Source organism: Xenopus tropicalis, chromosome 2 (genome assembly GCF_000004195.4).
Source record: "Xenopus tropicalis strain Nigerian chromosome 2, UCB_Xtro_10.0, whole genome shotgun sequence".
In the NCBI taxonomy this organism is placed as follows: domain Eukaryota; kingdom Metazoa; phylum Chordata; class Amphibia; order Anura; family Pipidae; genus Xenopus; species Xenopus tropicalis.
In genome coordinates, this window is record NC_030678.2 from 155,300,232 (window position 1) to 155,316,828 (window position 16,597).

Below are 16,597 nucleotides of genomic sequence, written 5' to 3' on the forward strand. Positions count from 1 at the left end.
GTGGAGGGGGCCACTGTGGGAGGTTAGGGGTGAGTGGAGGGGGCCCCTGTGGGAGGTTAGGGGTGAGTGGAGGGGGCCACTGTGGGAGACGCAGCTGGCGGAGGCACCTTGGGGGGTGCGGGGCCCTCTGGGGTGGTAGCCCCGGTGGTCCCTGAACCCCCTAGTCCAACCCTGCTAGTATACGGTTCTGGATTCGGCCATTTTCAGCAAGATTTGGATTCTGTGGAATTGAAGTGCCCGGTGGAACCTATTTCTCTTTGACCCTAGTTTCCATATGGAAATTAAGGTTCGGATTCAGTTCGAAATTTGGTCAAATCTTTCAGGAAGAATTCAGGATTCAGTTGAATCCCAAAATAGTGGATTGAGTGTGTCCCTAGATTAGGGTCAGTTGTATCAGGGGCCAAGTAACCCATCGTGTGGGAAACCCACCCATGTAAGGGGAGCTCATACAAACTCCGAGCAGGCAGTGCCCTGGCTGAAATGGTTAATACCCCAGCGATACCAGCTGCCAGGGTTAATGATTCCACCACCGGGATATAGAGAAGCATAGGGGAATGTTGCAGGTAGACTAACCCTACCTTGCATTTCCCAGTGGCTTACTCAAGGTTACGCAGACACACTAAATACCCAACTATAAGCGCAACCTGCCACCAGGCTATGGCAACAGCATGAAGAGGTTAAGGTCCTACTTCGGGCATAGGCGGAGGACGCTGTCAATTAAGCGCGGCCCTGCCATGTATAGCGGGATGGGCGGGTATAATGGTTTCCCCGGTAACCAGAGTCTGGGTTGCGCTGCAGCGGAGCTTTGGCAGGAGTATGTCAGTAGCAGCAGCACTAGGAGGAGGGAGGGAGGGGGAGTGAGCCGGCACCTCTCCCACTCAGGCATATTGGGAGATCAGGACAGTGCTGTGGCGCTCACACATGCGTGTCCTTTGATTGCACAGCGCCCGACCGCTGCAGGGGAAGAACATCCCACGCAGGGGTAAGATATAACTTTGCTGCTATTTTGGGGGTGGGAGGAGGGTTGGGGGGTTGGAGGGAGCATTGTTCTGGCTGAGGCGTGAGATTTGCGGGGGGTGTGCATTGTGTTCTCCCTGGCATTGGGCAGGGCTGGACACAACATTCCATGCACAATGGTCCTTAATGTCAGTAGCACATATAGATGACCTTTAACATAAAGGCTCTTTCAGGACTACAACTCCCATAATCCCCACCTAGGGGGGGGATGCTGGTAATTCTTCAACAACTAGACTGCAAAGAATGGCCACAGTTTCTTTGTATTGTCCCTTTGCTAATAACACTGTGCAGTGCCCATGATGTCCCCCATAAAATGAGTTCTCCCAACATTGATTGTACTAGGTTGCATGAACTTTCAGTGAGGGAGTCATTTGGTGTGTGTATGGGGGCATGGTGCCAACTGGGCATGCAGAACCATTCTGGAGTGGTCATTGTGGGCAGCAGAGGTTCTGGTCCTCAGCAAAGGAAAAGTTGTGTATTGTATTGGGAATAATGTTCTATACTTGAGACAGTCCCTTGGGCTATGTTGTTTATTTCCAGGGGAAATTAAATATTGCCTGAAGTAAATAGAAAATATTAAACATAAAATACATTTGGGTATATATATATGTATATAATACGTATGTATATATAACGGACATACTGATACTGAGATTTTCAAGTCAGTACAAATGCCCTGTGGCTGTTAGATCAGGTACCTCTTTGAATGGTGGATCATTTCTTGTGCCTTCCATGGAAAGACCTTTCATTAATACTATGGCTGGACTTGCAGCGAATAGAAATTGAATCACGCTTAGCTGAATGCTTTTGTTTTGGTGGGGGGCACGATACAGACAGACCTCTCTTTCCGGTACAGGTGGGTGCCCTGCATTACTGCCTGTGCCCCTGTCACTAACTCGCCCACTTCCCAGTTTGATTTCTTCAATGAGATCTGGCAGCTTTTACTGTCCATTGTGCATGGAATGTCAGTGATAAGCGATATGTTGCATTTAAAGACTTTCCTTTGTCTATGATGATCAGGGAAAGCCTAATGTAAACACTATGGTAACATCATGGTTAATTCATTGTTTATTCTCCATGTGCAAAACCCATTGCACGGATCCATTTTCTTCTGGTAGTAGATGTACTGTAAAGTGATACCTGGCAGCTGCTGATCTGTGGGAGCGTGTGAGTCCAGCCGGCATCGATTACTCTCTGAGATCAGGGCTTGGCTGCTAACAGACTGTATCATGCTTATGGAAACATTAACATTTATACTGGCAGATGCTCTCGGTGCTGCCCTGCCTCTCACTTTACTTATTGCTGGCATCATATACTCCTGCCTTGCCTCCCGAGTCTCCCTACCAATATAAATACAAAACTTTTGTTTATGAGAGATGGAACTTGTGCCAGGAGACCAAACAATGCTCTATGGATCCCGTGTTCTGCTTTGTTATGGGAGCAGGTTCATTCTGTAACCCAATGGCAGGGGCCACAGGGCTCAATAGTTTTGCTTCCCTTGTGTGAGTCACAGTTTGCGGATTGGGTTGCCAACCCTGCCTGTCTTCCCCCCTCCCATTCCGTAAACTGAGAGTGACCAAAGTCTGACACGCTAGGGCTGCCAGGGGATAAAGATCACTTATTGAGCAGAGGATTCACGGCGTGAACAAACTGGGCACCATATTTATCGTGTGTATGTTTGTGTGTGAGAACTTGGAAATCAGCAGCTCAGTGGGAAATCTGTCCCTGTTGCTCACCCCAAACTGGGGCAAATCGCTCAGATTCCTTCATTTTCTGCGAGAGATTTTTCCTTTCTTTCTGGCACTTTGATAAATTGATTTTGTGGAATACTATACAAGTCAGAGAGGTTTCTCTCGCTGGGGAAATAGATCACTGTTAAGTGACTCTCCTGCAGAGGGGCTGCAGAGCTGAAATGTCTCCCTTCCTTTTCCTATATTTATGTTTTAAAACACTTCCTGTACAATGTTTCCCATCATGCACATGGCTAGCAGAGAGTGATGTAGTCCAGCAACAGCAGAATTTGTGTGTCAGAATTTGTTGGAATAAGGCCAAAAATGTTGTGTGAAGCCTTGAGTAATGGGTGTCAGTCTCATAACATTCATGGGAAATTGGTGCCAGCAACAGTGAATATTAGAATCTAGAAAGGGACTGTGGCTGGGGGGTAGCAGGTATAGTAGGAAGAGATGGTGCCTATAGTAGCAGTGGGGGAATAATAGCCTCTGGGAAGGGACTGGGGCTGTGGCATAGCAGGTATAGTAGGGAGAGATGGTGCCTATAGTAGCAGTGGGGGGATAATAGCCTCTGGGAAGGGACTGTGGCTGTAGGATAGCAGGTATAGTAGGGAGAGATGGTGCCTATAGTAGCAGTGGGGGGATAATAGCCTCTGGGAAGGGACTATGGCAGTGGGATAGCAGGTATAGTAGGGAGAGATGGTGCCTATAGTAGCAGTGGGGGATAATAGCCTCTGGGAAGGTACTGGGGCTGTGGGATAGCAGGTATAGTAGGGAGAGACGGTGCCTATAGTAGCAGTGGGGGGATAATAGCCTTTGGGAAGGGACTGTGGCAGTGGGATAGCAGGTATAGTAGGGAGAGATGGTGCCTATAGTAGCAGTGGGGGGATAATAGCCTCTGGGAAGGGACTGTGGATGTGGGATAGCAGGTATAGTAGGGAGAGATGGTGCCTATAGTAGCAGTGGGGGGATAATAGCCTCTGGGAAGGGACTGTGGCTGTGGGATAGCAGGTATAGTAGGGAGAGATGGTGCCTAGAGTAGCAGTGGGATAAAAGCCTCTGGGAAGGGACTGTGGCTGTGGGATAGCAGGTATAGTAGGGAGAGATGGTGCCTATAGTAGCAGTGGGGGGATAATAGCCTCTGGGAAGGGACTGTAGCTGTGAGATAGCAGGTATAGTAGGGAGAGATGGTGCCTATAGTAGCAGTGGGGGGATAATAGCCTCTGGGAAGGGACTGTGGCTGTGGGATAGCAGGTATAGTAGGGAGAGATGGTGCCTAGAGTAGCAGTGGGATAAAAGCCTCTGGGAAGGGACTGTGGCTGTGGGATAGCAGGTATAGTAGGGAGAGATGGTGCCTATAGTAGCAGTGGGGGGATAATAGCCTCTGGGAAGGGACTGTGGATGTGGGATAGCAGGTATAGTAGGGAGAGATGGTGCCTAGAGTAGCAGTGGGGGGATAATAGCCTCTGGGAAGGGACTGTAGCTGTGAGATAGCAGGTATAGTAGGGAGAGATGGTGCCTATAGTAGCAGTGGGGGGATAATAGCCACTGGGAAGGGACTGGGGCTGTGGGATAGCAGGTATAGTAGGGAGAGATGGTGCCTATAGTAGCAGTGGGGGGATAATAGCCTCTGGGAAGGGACTGTGGCTGTGAGATAGCAGGTGTAGTAGGGAGAGATGGTGCCTATAGTAGCAGTGGGATAAAAGCCTCTGGGAAGGGACTGTGGCTGTGGGATAGCAGGTATAGTAGGGAGAGATGGTGCCTATAGTAGCAGTGGGGGGATAATAGCCTTTGGGAAAGGACTGTGGCTGTGGGATAGCAGGTATAGTAGGGAGAGATGGTGCCTATAGTAGCAGTGGGATAATAGCCTCTGGGAAGGGACTGTGGCTGTGGGATAGCAGGTATAGTAGGGAGAGATGGTGCCTATAGTAGCAGTGGGGGGATAATAACCTCTGGGAAGGGACTGGGGCTGTGGGATAGCAGGTATAGTAGGGAGAGATGGTGCCTATAGTAGCAGTGGGATAATAGCCTCTGGGAAGGGACTCGGGCTGTGGGATAGCAGGTATAGTAGGGAGAGATGGTGCCTATAGTAGCAGTGGGGGGATAATAGCCTCTGGGAAGGGACTGTGGATGTGGGATAGCAGGTATAGTAGGGAGAGATGGTGCCTATAGTAGCAGTGGGGGGATAATAGCCTCTGGGAAGGGACTGTAGCTGTTAGATAGCAGGTATAGTAGGGAGAGATGGTGCCTATAGTAGCAGTGGGGGGATAATAGCCTCTGGGAAGGGACTGTGGCTGTGGGATAGCAAGTATAGTAGGGAGAGATGGTGCCTATAGTAGCAGTGGGGGGATAATAGCCTCTGGGAAGGGACTGTGGATGTGGGATAGCAGGTATAGTAGGGAGAGATGGTGCCTATAGTAGCAGTGGGGGGATAATAGCCCCTGGGAAGGGACTGTAGCTGTGAGATAGCAGGTATAGTAGGGAGAGATGGTGCCTATAGTAGCAGTGGGGGGATAATAGCCTCTGGGAAGGGACTGTGGCTGTGGGATAGCAGGTATAGTAGGGAGAGATGGTGCCTATAGTAGCAGTGGGGGGATAATAGCCTTTGGGAAGGGACTGTGGCTGTGGGATAGCAGGTATAGTAGGGAGAGATGGTGCCTATAGTAGCAGTGGGATAATAGCCTCTGGGAAGGGACTGTAGCTGTTAGATAGCAGGTATAGTAGGGAGAGATGGTGCCTATAGTAGCAGTGGGGGGATAATAGCCTCTGGGAAGGGACTGTGGCTGTGGGATAGCAGGTATAGTAGGGAGAGATGGTGCCTATAGTAGCAGTGGGGGGATAATAGCCTTTGGGAAGGGACTGTGGCTGTGGGATAGCAGGTATAGTAGGGAGAGATGGTGCCTATAGTAGCAGTGGGATAATAGCCTCTGGGAAGGGACTGTAGCTGTTAGATAGCAGGTATAGTAGGGAGAGATGGTGCCTATAGTAGCAGTGGGGGGATAATAGCCTCTGGGAAGGGACTGTAGCTGTGAGATAGCAGGTATAGTAGGGAGAGATGGTGCCTATAGTAGCAGTGGGGGGATAATAGCCTCTGGGAAGGGACTGTAGCTGTGAGATAGCAGGTATAGTAGGGAGAGATGGTGCCTATAGTAGCAGTGGGGGGATAATAGCCTCTGGGAAGGGACTGTAGCTGTGAGATAGTAGGTATAGTAGGGAGAGATGGTGCCTATAGTAGCAGTGGGGGGATAATAGCCTCTGGGAAGGGACTGGGGCTGTGAGATAGCAGGTGTAGTAGGGAGAGATGGTGCCTATAGTAGCAGTGGGGGATAATAGCCTCTGGGAAAGGACTGGGGCTGTGGGATAGCAGGTATAGAAGTTACAGTAACAGTGTTATTATAGTAGATTTAGAGACACATCACTACCTATACAAATATATTTTATAGCTGGATCTCAAACCAACAGCCTGTTAACTAACTTACAAGTTTGAGACATCTCCAAATAGCTAAAGACTGTTTAATTCAATGCTCATATAATCTCTGCAATAAGTCAATTTAGAACCTGCAGCCTGTAGATATCTAGGAACTACAAACTGCTTGGTCTTGTCAGATAACTGTTTAGCTGCAGCAGTTGCTTCATTGGCATATATTTATTTTGTGAGATCTTCCTATCCCCAGAGTATACCAGAGAATTTCCAAGTATGATTACACAGAGCCTGTCCGCATATGGGCATTTTAAATTAAACATCACTATTTCTAGTTTAGTTCCATTATTGATCATATTAATGCAGACGATGGAAGTTCCACATGGCTAAAAACTGCTGAGTCCGCAACTGCTGCACTTACCAGATATTTGTACCTGAAATCTAAAAAGCTTCACTAAATGTTATCTCTAAATTATATATTATGGTATATAAATATATATTTATATTTTACTTAGCATTTCTGCAGGCATAACAAATTGACACTTTCAGTCGGAGCTTTAAAGTCATTGTCACATGACTTTAAGTTTCCGCCAAACTAAATCCCAATCCTATGTGACCTTAGATCATTACTTTATTTGGTGCCCCATGAAGAGCCAATTTTGCTTGATTTAGGCCAGGGCACAATTTTTTGGGCAATGCTATGAAGGCAAGCTTTGTGTCACCCCAAAATCTTGTGCATGTGCCAGAATGAGGGACCTGATGCCCATGCCCACGCACTGGCTACATAATTAATGTTGAGGAGGGGGAAAGTGAGTGCTGAATGGAAAGTGAAAGTGCTCCAATATGTGAGCAGGAGAAGATCCGCTCATTTGGGGACCTTGCCAAACGAGCAGGCCACATTGTGTATTCACACCTTAGGGTGAAGATACATGGGGCGATTAGTCGCTGCGACTATGGTTAGGCTATAGGCTAAGTCACCGCAACCAATCACGACGATTTGCGTCAGGGCAATTAGTCGCTGCCACTTTTTAAATAGTTGCTACGACTAGTCGCCCTGTGCCCTTAAGGAGGAAGCAAAGACTGGGGCACAGACAGAACAGGTATTAAAAAATAGGGTAACACTTTATTTTGGCCAGGTATGGAAGACCTTTGAACATTGGCATCAGTACGCCTATAAATGCTTAAATTTTAACACATTCTTCCACTTGCACTCTGGTCCCCACACGAGATCAAAGACGTCATCACCAATGCCAGACCAGCGCAATCCTTACAATTTCATTTTTGATAGGCATGACCACGTCTAATAAAGTATGGCACTTATTTCACAGTGCAGGTATAGGACCTGTTATCCAGAATGCTCAGGACCTGGGGCTTTCCGGATAAGGAATCTTTCCATAATTTGAATCTCAATACCTTAAGTCTACTAAAAAATAATTTAAACATCATTTAATAGGATTGTTTTGCCTCAAATAAGGATTAATTATATCTTAGTTGGGATCAAGTACAGGTACTGTTTTATTATTACAGAGAAAAGGGAATCATTTAACCATTAAATAAACCCAATAGGATTGTTCTGCCCCCAATAAGGGGTAATTATATCTTAGTTGGGATCAAGTACAGGTACTGTTTTATTATTACAGAGAAAAGGGAATCATTTAACCATTAAATAAACCCAATACGGCTGTTCTGCCCCCAATAAGGGGTAATTATATCTTAGTTGGGATCAAGTAAAGGTACTGTTTTATTACTACAGAGAAAAGGGAATCATTTAAACATGAAATAAACCCAATAGGGCTGTTCTGCCCCCAATAAGGGGTAATTATATCTTAGTTGGGATCAAGTACAGGTACTGTTTTATTATTACAGAGAAAAGGGAATCATTTAACCATTAAATAAACCCAATAGGGCTGTTCTGCCCCCAATAAGGGGTAATTATATCTTAGTTTGGATCAAGTACAAGGTACTGTTTTATTATTACAGAGAAAAAGGAAATCATTTTTAAAAATTAGAATTATTTGCTTGTAATGGAGTCTATGGGAGATGGCCTTTCTGTAGTTTGGAACTTTCTGGATAATGGGTTTCCAGATAAGGGATCCTATACCTGTATTGCTGTTGCAATGAGAATTTACATTTTATTGTAAAATGAGGAAGCAGGGACCAGGGCACAGACAGGACATGTATTAAATAACTTTATTTGAGGAAGGTATGTAAGACCAGTGCTTTAAATGTTGCATTTGATGCTACTCTTGTGCACTTCCACTTGCCCTCTGGTCTCCGCACAAGCAAAATGACATTATTACCCATGCCAGACCAGCGCAATAGAGTCTTGCAGCAGGTTGGGTACCTGCAAAGAAAAGTGGGGTTGCAGTTTGCAGGTCAGGTTCCTGGTCTTATCCATATTTATTATTTTATATTATATTATCTATATTTTATATTTTAATGGCAGTCAGTGGGTTGAAGATCAGGTTGTTGATAGGGCAGATGTGGGTCAGGGTAAAAAAGAGGGTCGCGGGTTGAGGGCTGCAGGTCTGGATCAGGTTGGGGATTCAAAAATTGGTTCCGTGCAAGACTCTACAGATCAGGATAGGGAGGCCCAGTTTTAATAAATTGCACCAATTAATTATATCACAGTAATGATGTCACAATGATAATTTACAGAATCCCTGCAAGTATGCAATAAAATGGGTCCTGTTATGGTTGCCTAGTGTAGTAATAATCCTGAGTTACTGATTGGTATCCTGATTAATTAGTCTATCTTCCATAGGTCGGACCCTTGGTTTATGTTGGTTTAAGCGTCAGACATTCTCAAGTATTTTATCAGATCTAGGGTCTCTCCCATTCAGGGCCGTACGGTGTATTTAGATTTGTATGAATTCTGTGATTACACTTAGTGCTCGGCGTCTGAGACACTCAATAACACTCTCATTGTGCCGTAATATCCACTTAGGAACAACATTCATTTCCTTTCCTAGCAACAAAGGCTACAGATTGGAGCATAAATACCACATTTGGTACAATCTGGGACATCGCCTGCTTGATGCAGACACCTTCCTAGCCATGCTAGGAAAGCGGGTGCTGTGAGAGAGCGCGGCAGAGCGAGAGAACAGCTGCAAGCTCCCTGTAATTGGAGCGTTAGCACTTTCCTACACATCCCTTCCTAGACACCCACAATATTAGGTCTTGGACGCAAGGCAACTGGCTCATGTTTTCCAGCATTTACTTTTCTTGGGTGTTTTTTGCAGGAGGCAATGAAAAGCAGGAAAAGCTGCTACTGAGAAACCATTATGTTTATCCCAAGAACAGTGAAACCCACTGATTCCATCTGCACCAAATCAGGCTATTTCTTGTGTTTTCTGTAAATACAGATTTTCCTTTGGTTCCCTTTTAATTTCTTTAAGGGCAGTGGCACACATAGCATTTTGACTGCTGCCGCCATACAGACAATGATAGTGATGCTTATAACGCCCCATTTGCCTGATGTTATGAAACAGAAAGCGCCCTGGTTGACACATATGGAGCAGTGAGTGTATTTTTGGCACTAAGGTCAGCCTGTAACTGCTCCCTGTGCATTAGCTCTTTCCATTTCATGACAACAGGAACAATAATGGGTCATACCACCCTACATGCCATAAACCTTATTTACACTCTATCAGATTGTGTTTTTGTCCCTTTCTTGTAGCAGGTCTTAAAGTTTTTCCTAAAAGGTTTTGTTATTTGGATCTAGGGCTGGAAGATATTACAAATGTACCAGCAATGTACATTGCTAGTCCTTCCACCCCGGGCACACTTCTGTTCTGCCCCAATCCCTTTTTCGGTCTCTCCCTCTATCCCACAGACACATGCCCTACTTACCAAATTCCCTCCCAATTCTACCCTTCACGTCACAACTCCCCTTTATTTTACAGACCCACCCCCTCACAAACCCGCCCCAGCCATTATCATCCCTGCCAAATGGTGGAAAGCCTATTTGGATCACCTTTCCTATCTTTCTGTAGACAGGGCCCTCAAAGCCAAACCCAGTATTAAAGTTGAGGTCCCACCAATAAAGTATAAAGTGTCAGTGTAACCTTCCCATTACTGATATTAATAGTACAGCTTGGTCTGCTTAGCCTTCCCTACTGCTCTACTGCATTGCTTGTCTACTGAAATCATTCTAGATCCTTTTCATTTGTGTTATTGACAGTAATGTACCATTCTGTATAGGTTTTGTGTTTCTCTGTGCCCTATATGTGTTTTAGTATGATGCAAACAGTAAATTCTATTCACTTTTTGTTCTGCTGCTCTGTAAATTGGATTTAAACTGATATTTGATTACTATGGTGCTGCTTACAATAGCAACCAGGCAACAGTAAGAACAGAAGATTGCAGGATGATTAAAAAAAGGTCTAATCGAATAGATAAATAATATGAAAATATAAATACTGATCTTGCTTAATAATTAATCTGCTCCTTGCCTGAGTAGCCAGGCCCTATGAATGTTAGGAAGGAGGCAAAATAGAACCACAAGATCAGCTTTCATTAACACACTTGCATAAAAGAATAATATAAGAGGCGGTATTTATATGAAGAACATTACAGTACAGTAATACTATTCAGGTCCTTGCTATAGAGCTAATCTGTAACCACTTACTGGATTTTGTGCTTTATATATGTTTCCTTTTCATTCCCTTAACAGATGCTGAAATTGCCAGTCACTTCTAAGCAGCCCTCAGGATTATGACATTTAATATCTTTGCTTTAAGCTTACCAGACATGCTTGTTGATTCTATTTGTTTTATACCCTTGCTTTACTAATAAGATTTTCCACCAACAAAACTCTTAGCTTGTGGATTTTCAGTAGCAAACGTGCTGATAAAGTTTGCTGCTGTCGGCAATAGAAAACGGCAGGGATCCCAGAGCATCATTAACTGTGTTTTTATATCTTGTACAAGTACTAAGGATTACAGAAGCCTGCGGGGGATTGGGAGGATAGAAATCTATTTCTCAAAAGAATGTGCTGTCACTTTAATAGCTTTCACAACTGGTATAAATCAGCACACATACTGACCAGCAAGCATTAATCCTTGATGGTGTGTGGCCTCAGGTAACTTTTGATATCCTTATAGTTAACGGTAGGGGGTAAATTATTCCCAGCATTGGACTGGCCCACTGGGATAATGGAAGAAATCCCGATGGGCAGGGGTGCTGCTGCTGCCGTGAGGCCGTAGGCCGAGACACTAGACAAAATTGGTGTTTTTGCTCTTAGTATAGTAGTAGTAATAGTGATGCAGCCCCCACTTGACCTGCTCCAGCATTTGAAAGTTAAGTGTGGGGGGCGCCATTGGGAATTCTGCCTTAGTGCAATGCTGGGACCAAAATTGCTCCTGCTGGTGGGCCCTGTCTTGTGGTAAGGCAGATGTTTGTACTGTACGTGTCATCGGTGACAGGGGAAGGGTGGTCCGCAGGAGGGTGGTCATCTGCATCTTTGGGGAGGGTTGGGTGGAGACAGGGCCCTGGAGGTCAGGTCCTCCCATGGACCCATGGGTCTCTAGTCTAATAGTAGTTATTCCCTATTTGAGGAATGGGTTCCAAATGCAGGAAAAGGCTGCTATGGCAATAACATAACATACTGTTAAGGCCTCTGGCCTTAAAATTAGAAAGGGAGGCAGGAAGTGGCTAGTAGAGGAAGCAGATTGGACTGGCTAGATAGGCAGGGCTGACAAAGTCTCATAGAAAGGTACAAACATAATAACAGGTGAAACACAGGAGTGCAGAACATCAGTAACACAGGAACAGGCTCCAGAAGACCTGTGGGTATTTAATTAGTCATCCCTGTGACTCATAGCAACTAATCAGGAATGAACTTTTGATTGTCTTCCTTTGCACTATTTGCTAACAGTTGTTATGTTGCTGTTGGTAACTGCACTGGTGCTATGTAGCCTTCACATTAGTAAAGATGCGCCGCAGCTACTGCATGCACAAGCCCTGCTTGCTTTAAATGATGGGCCGCTGAGAATTCCAGCTGCTCAAGTCACGTGACTGCTTGTCGTCTCACTTTCAGAACATGTCAGATTCGTACATGTAGATTTCCAGTAAAAGCACAATCTGCTGCATGCAGGATTCCCAGGAGATCTGCGGAGAAAGATATTTCATGCGGTTATACCACAAAATACTACAGACTGTTTGGGCTGAACCCAGCAGTCTGATCGTACCCTAATATAACGCCTATGTTAAAGGGATAACACATATTTACAAAACATATTGGGGGAAATTTCCGACCCTCAAAACTGCCGCAGTCACTGAGTGTCAGTTTGTTCCAAAAATCAAATGCCTATTGACATGAGAGAACCACTGTTTTGCATCAATTGCTGCAATGAACTTAAGGCTGCCATACACGGGCCGAATCTAGTTGCCGATATCGGTCCCTAAGACCAATTCGGCAGTTTATCGGCCCGCGTATGGGCCTGCCCGACCGACATCTGGCCTGAAATTGGGCAGATATCGATCGGGCAGGTTTAAAAATCAGTCAGATCGGGGACCGCTTCGGCTCATTGGTGTGGTCCCCGAACCGACCAACGCCTATACCCAACGTTCTAATTCGGTCGTTTGGCCCCAGGGCCTAAAGAATTGGGCAAAGATGTCATTTCAGTGCCAAATGCCAGAAGTGACACCAACTGGACTGAAATTTTCAGAGTTATTGTGTCAGGAAAATGGCCGTTGCTATGACACTTGCATTACAGGAAAGATTCTGCATTTGTGGCAACTGCATCCAGAATTACACTTTGCACACTGCAGATCTGTCAGTAAAATAGTACATCTCAAATAATGACTTTTTTCCTGAATTTATTTATTTACTAGCCATTTCCCAATAGTCTGGTTACGCTGTTACAATTTAATTGCTGGCAAAGCTTCAAGTCAGCATCAAGGGGCTGCTGAGAAATGGCAGCAACTCTTGTATCAAACTGTAACACTTTAGAGAGCCTGAGACCAGACTTACTACTGTTAGTAGGAACTAGGGGATACTAGGTAAAACTATTTCACTTTATAAAACCTTTAATTGCCAACTTGAGGTCCCCTTTTATTATTTCTTTCGATTCTTGATTCTCGTGGGCAAAGCGATCAATATAGCAGTAGCAGGCATAATGAAAACTGTAAATATACAGACAGGTCTTTCTGCTGAGAATAACTTCAGACCATATGTGTTACATGCGTTATTAGAATATATACTGTATATATATATATATATATGTATACATATATATATATACTGTATATTATATATAGATACTGTATGTATATATGTAAAGTGAAAGGATATATGAACAGTTCCCTGTCATTCCCTTTATAGCAATGGCCCAATGTGCTCCTCTGCTTGCAGTTCATCCAACACCCCTCATTATTCAGAAATCACTTACTACCCCTGTTTTATGACTAACCATGAGAATCATAGTTCTAGAGGAACAGGAACTACCCTTTCATGCATCCAAGGCTTTCCAGTCAATTATTCAGAGACAAATCTCTAGGTTATTTATTGCAAAATTAAGAGCACTTTCCCAGTAACACCTCGTGTTGCTGCTATATTAGGAGCGCCAAAGGGCTGCCTCCAAAAAGTCACGTTACCAACAATAAGTCACATTTTGGACTATTGTAAAATAAAGGGGAAAATGAATGGATGTTTATTATAGCACTTTATTTAAAAGATGCTTTATTATGGTTTTACTTGCCCTTTTATATACCCTGCAAGGTTCATGAGCTTGTTAATGCAGCCTTTCTTTGCTTGGGGAAATGGAAATAAGCACAAGTCCCTACATGTCAGGCTTATTTACTTACTCTAGGAACTAGGAACAGTTTCTCCTGGACAGTAGCCCATAGCAACCAGTTATTAACCATAGTCATAATAATGAAAGGAAAAAAATGTGATTGGTTGCCGTGGATTTAGAGCTACAGTGGTGCTTGTGAATTCTTTAAAATTTTCTATATTTTTAATGTGAATTTTGAATGTGACCTACAACATCATCTGATTTTCAATGAGCCCATACAGTACTGTTTATAAATACAGTGGAACTAAGTTACTAACATGGGGAGGGGGGTCACAATACTGCCATAAGCAGGCCTGGACTGGCATTAAAGGCCCTGGCATTTCAAGTACACAAAGGCACAAACAGCCCCCACCAGCCCAATGTAACTGAGTTGGACAACCCTGGACTATGGCATCTTACAGCAGCCCATCTGACATTTGCCAGAATCCACAGATTGCTAGTCTGGCCTGGCCATAAAACCTGAAATTGGTGTTAAAGTGGAAAATATGTTCAGTTACACCAGGAAATCATTTAGCCATATTTGTTAGCCTACTAGTTCATCCAATTTTTCTTTTCTTTAAAAAAAAAAAAAAAAAAAAAAAGGGGGGGGTTTCAAAAAAGTTGCCAGCTTAACTTTGTCCGTTATTTCATAGTTATTTCAGTGTAACCCCCATTGTACTATAATGTCCTCACTGGTGAGTTTCCTTCAATGTCTTGGCCCGATCAATAGCTTCATTCAGCCCTGGATGTGCTCCTCTAGTTTCTTTTTATCATTGAATATTGCTTCTTAAGCAGAGATTGATCCGGCAATATAATAGATTCCTATGTACAATTAAGGGGGGCTTTGGAACCCACACTTCACTTAACCCCCTGCTGCTTGGAGAGAAGGGATATGTGGTTATAACTCAGTGTGCTGGGGGCCACAATCACTGCAATCACATTTCCATAGAATGTGGGCTTATTTAATTATGAGATCGCTAGCTATATAGTAGTTATGACATCACATGGTCTCTTATTGCTTAATTATTAATGGCAGCAGATGCTATATGGTGCTCTGCTTACATTAGCAAAAATACTCTGCTAATTTATTTATGATATTGTTGGAAATATATGTGGTCATTTACTTTTCCCAGGTCTGCCCACAGCATCAGGGGCCACAGTGCAGCCCTGTCCTTACAGACATAGGGAAGGCAGTAGGGACATGACCTTGTTACAGCTGTTGTCCTTTCCCATTTGTATCTGAATGATATGTCTGTAAAAGTGGCCATGCACGGCAGATTGAAGCTGACAGTTTAGCCCCTTTGACTGACTATCTAACATATATCTGTCAGAAAATCAGGCACATGTAGATGGGGCTGGTTTCATTTTCCCATTTGATTAAGGACAGCATCATTTATGAGGTTCTTGCCCCAGTGGCCTGTATCCCTGTCATTGGGGTCTTTTTGTTTGGGCCTAAATCCAAATGATCAGATTATCCCAATACCAACCCCATTAGGTGGGCATACCAGGGAAAGATCCACTTGTTTGGCAACGTTGTATAATGGCCTGTGAGCGGTCCTAAAGCGGTGGACATAGGCACATCAACAAGCTGAAGTGGTCCCCGATCCGACTGAAAAATCAAACCTGCATGATTGAGATCTGCCCGATTTCAGGCCAGATGTCGGTGGGGAGGCCCATTGTTGGTGCCCATACACAGGCCCATTTATGGCCACCTTTGGAAGCATAATTTATTTAGCCAAGCAGATGTGTAGTTACTATAGGAATGATAGTACATGGGGCACTTTAGGCCACCCCCTGGAGCACTACACCTCTAAAAATACTTTTTCATCCAGGTGAATTGGAAATTTCTGTGGGTTAAAACTTGAATTGCATTAAATGACTTTGAAGGCAATTGTGTGTAATTACACAATTCAGACGTTTTATGTGATTCTTATTCACCTGGATTAAAAGATTATTTCTGTGTTTGTCACCTGCGGGGAAAGCTTGATTTCCTATAGAGGAAAAAGTACCCCATGTGCCATATTGCAACTTCTTGTGAATAGGGCCCGCAGATACTATATTTTACTCTGTATCCCGTGTTTCTAACAGGGGCCATCTCCATATCTAATGCATTGTTATAAATGAACATAAAGCTCTGTGTAACTTGCTGGCTCTGTCTAAATAAATGCTGATGATGAACGGCTGGGGGTGGGGGGGGGGGGGGGAAATACTAAAAATGTGTCATGTAATAACTCCCTGATTCTTTTAAGAGCACAGGAGGCAGGGGAGACCCGCTGCGATTTTACCCAGCAGGCAAGTCTGACCCTGCTTAAGGGCAGTATCACAATATTATATTCTTACAGTTGCTTTTTATTTGTACTGTTCGTGTTCATATTAAATGATAAATCTTAACTGTTGCCCTGAATAGGGCTGTGCAGTTCGTTCTCTCCCCTGAAATTGGATTTGGTGAGTTAAATATATTCCTTATTGTTCCACAGCTCTGACAGGGCCCATGCATAACACAATTGCCAGCGTACATGCCAGCCGGCCAAGGGCGAAAGAGCCAGATGTCTTATAAATGATCAGCAGCTCAAGGCCAAAACAGACAAACAAAAATAGATCATTTAAAAAAATGCCTCAGAACTGAAACTTTATCTTCTCTGTTTACAAAG

At 44.3% G+C, this 16,597-nt stretch overlaps 1 protein-coding gene across 3 annotated transcripts in view; it reads left to right on the forward strand.

Annotated features, from left to right (window-relative positions):
• The first annotated feature begins 805 nt into the window (after nucleotides 1-805).
• The window catches only part of lnx2 (ligand of numb-protein X 2), an 89,710-nt gene continuing 73,918 nt past the window's right edge, over nucleotides 806-16,597 (forward strand). For 2 of the 3 annotated variants that reach the window (XM_031896134.1, XM_031896135.1), the window contains exon 1: nucleotides 806-982. The gene's annotated coding sequence lies outside the window, so the exon portion shown is untranslated. 3 annotated transcript variants of the gene reach the window in all.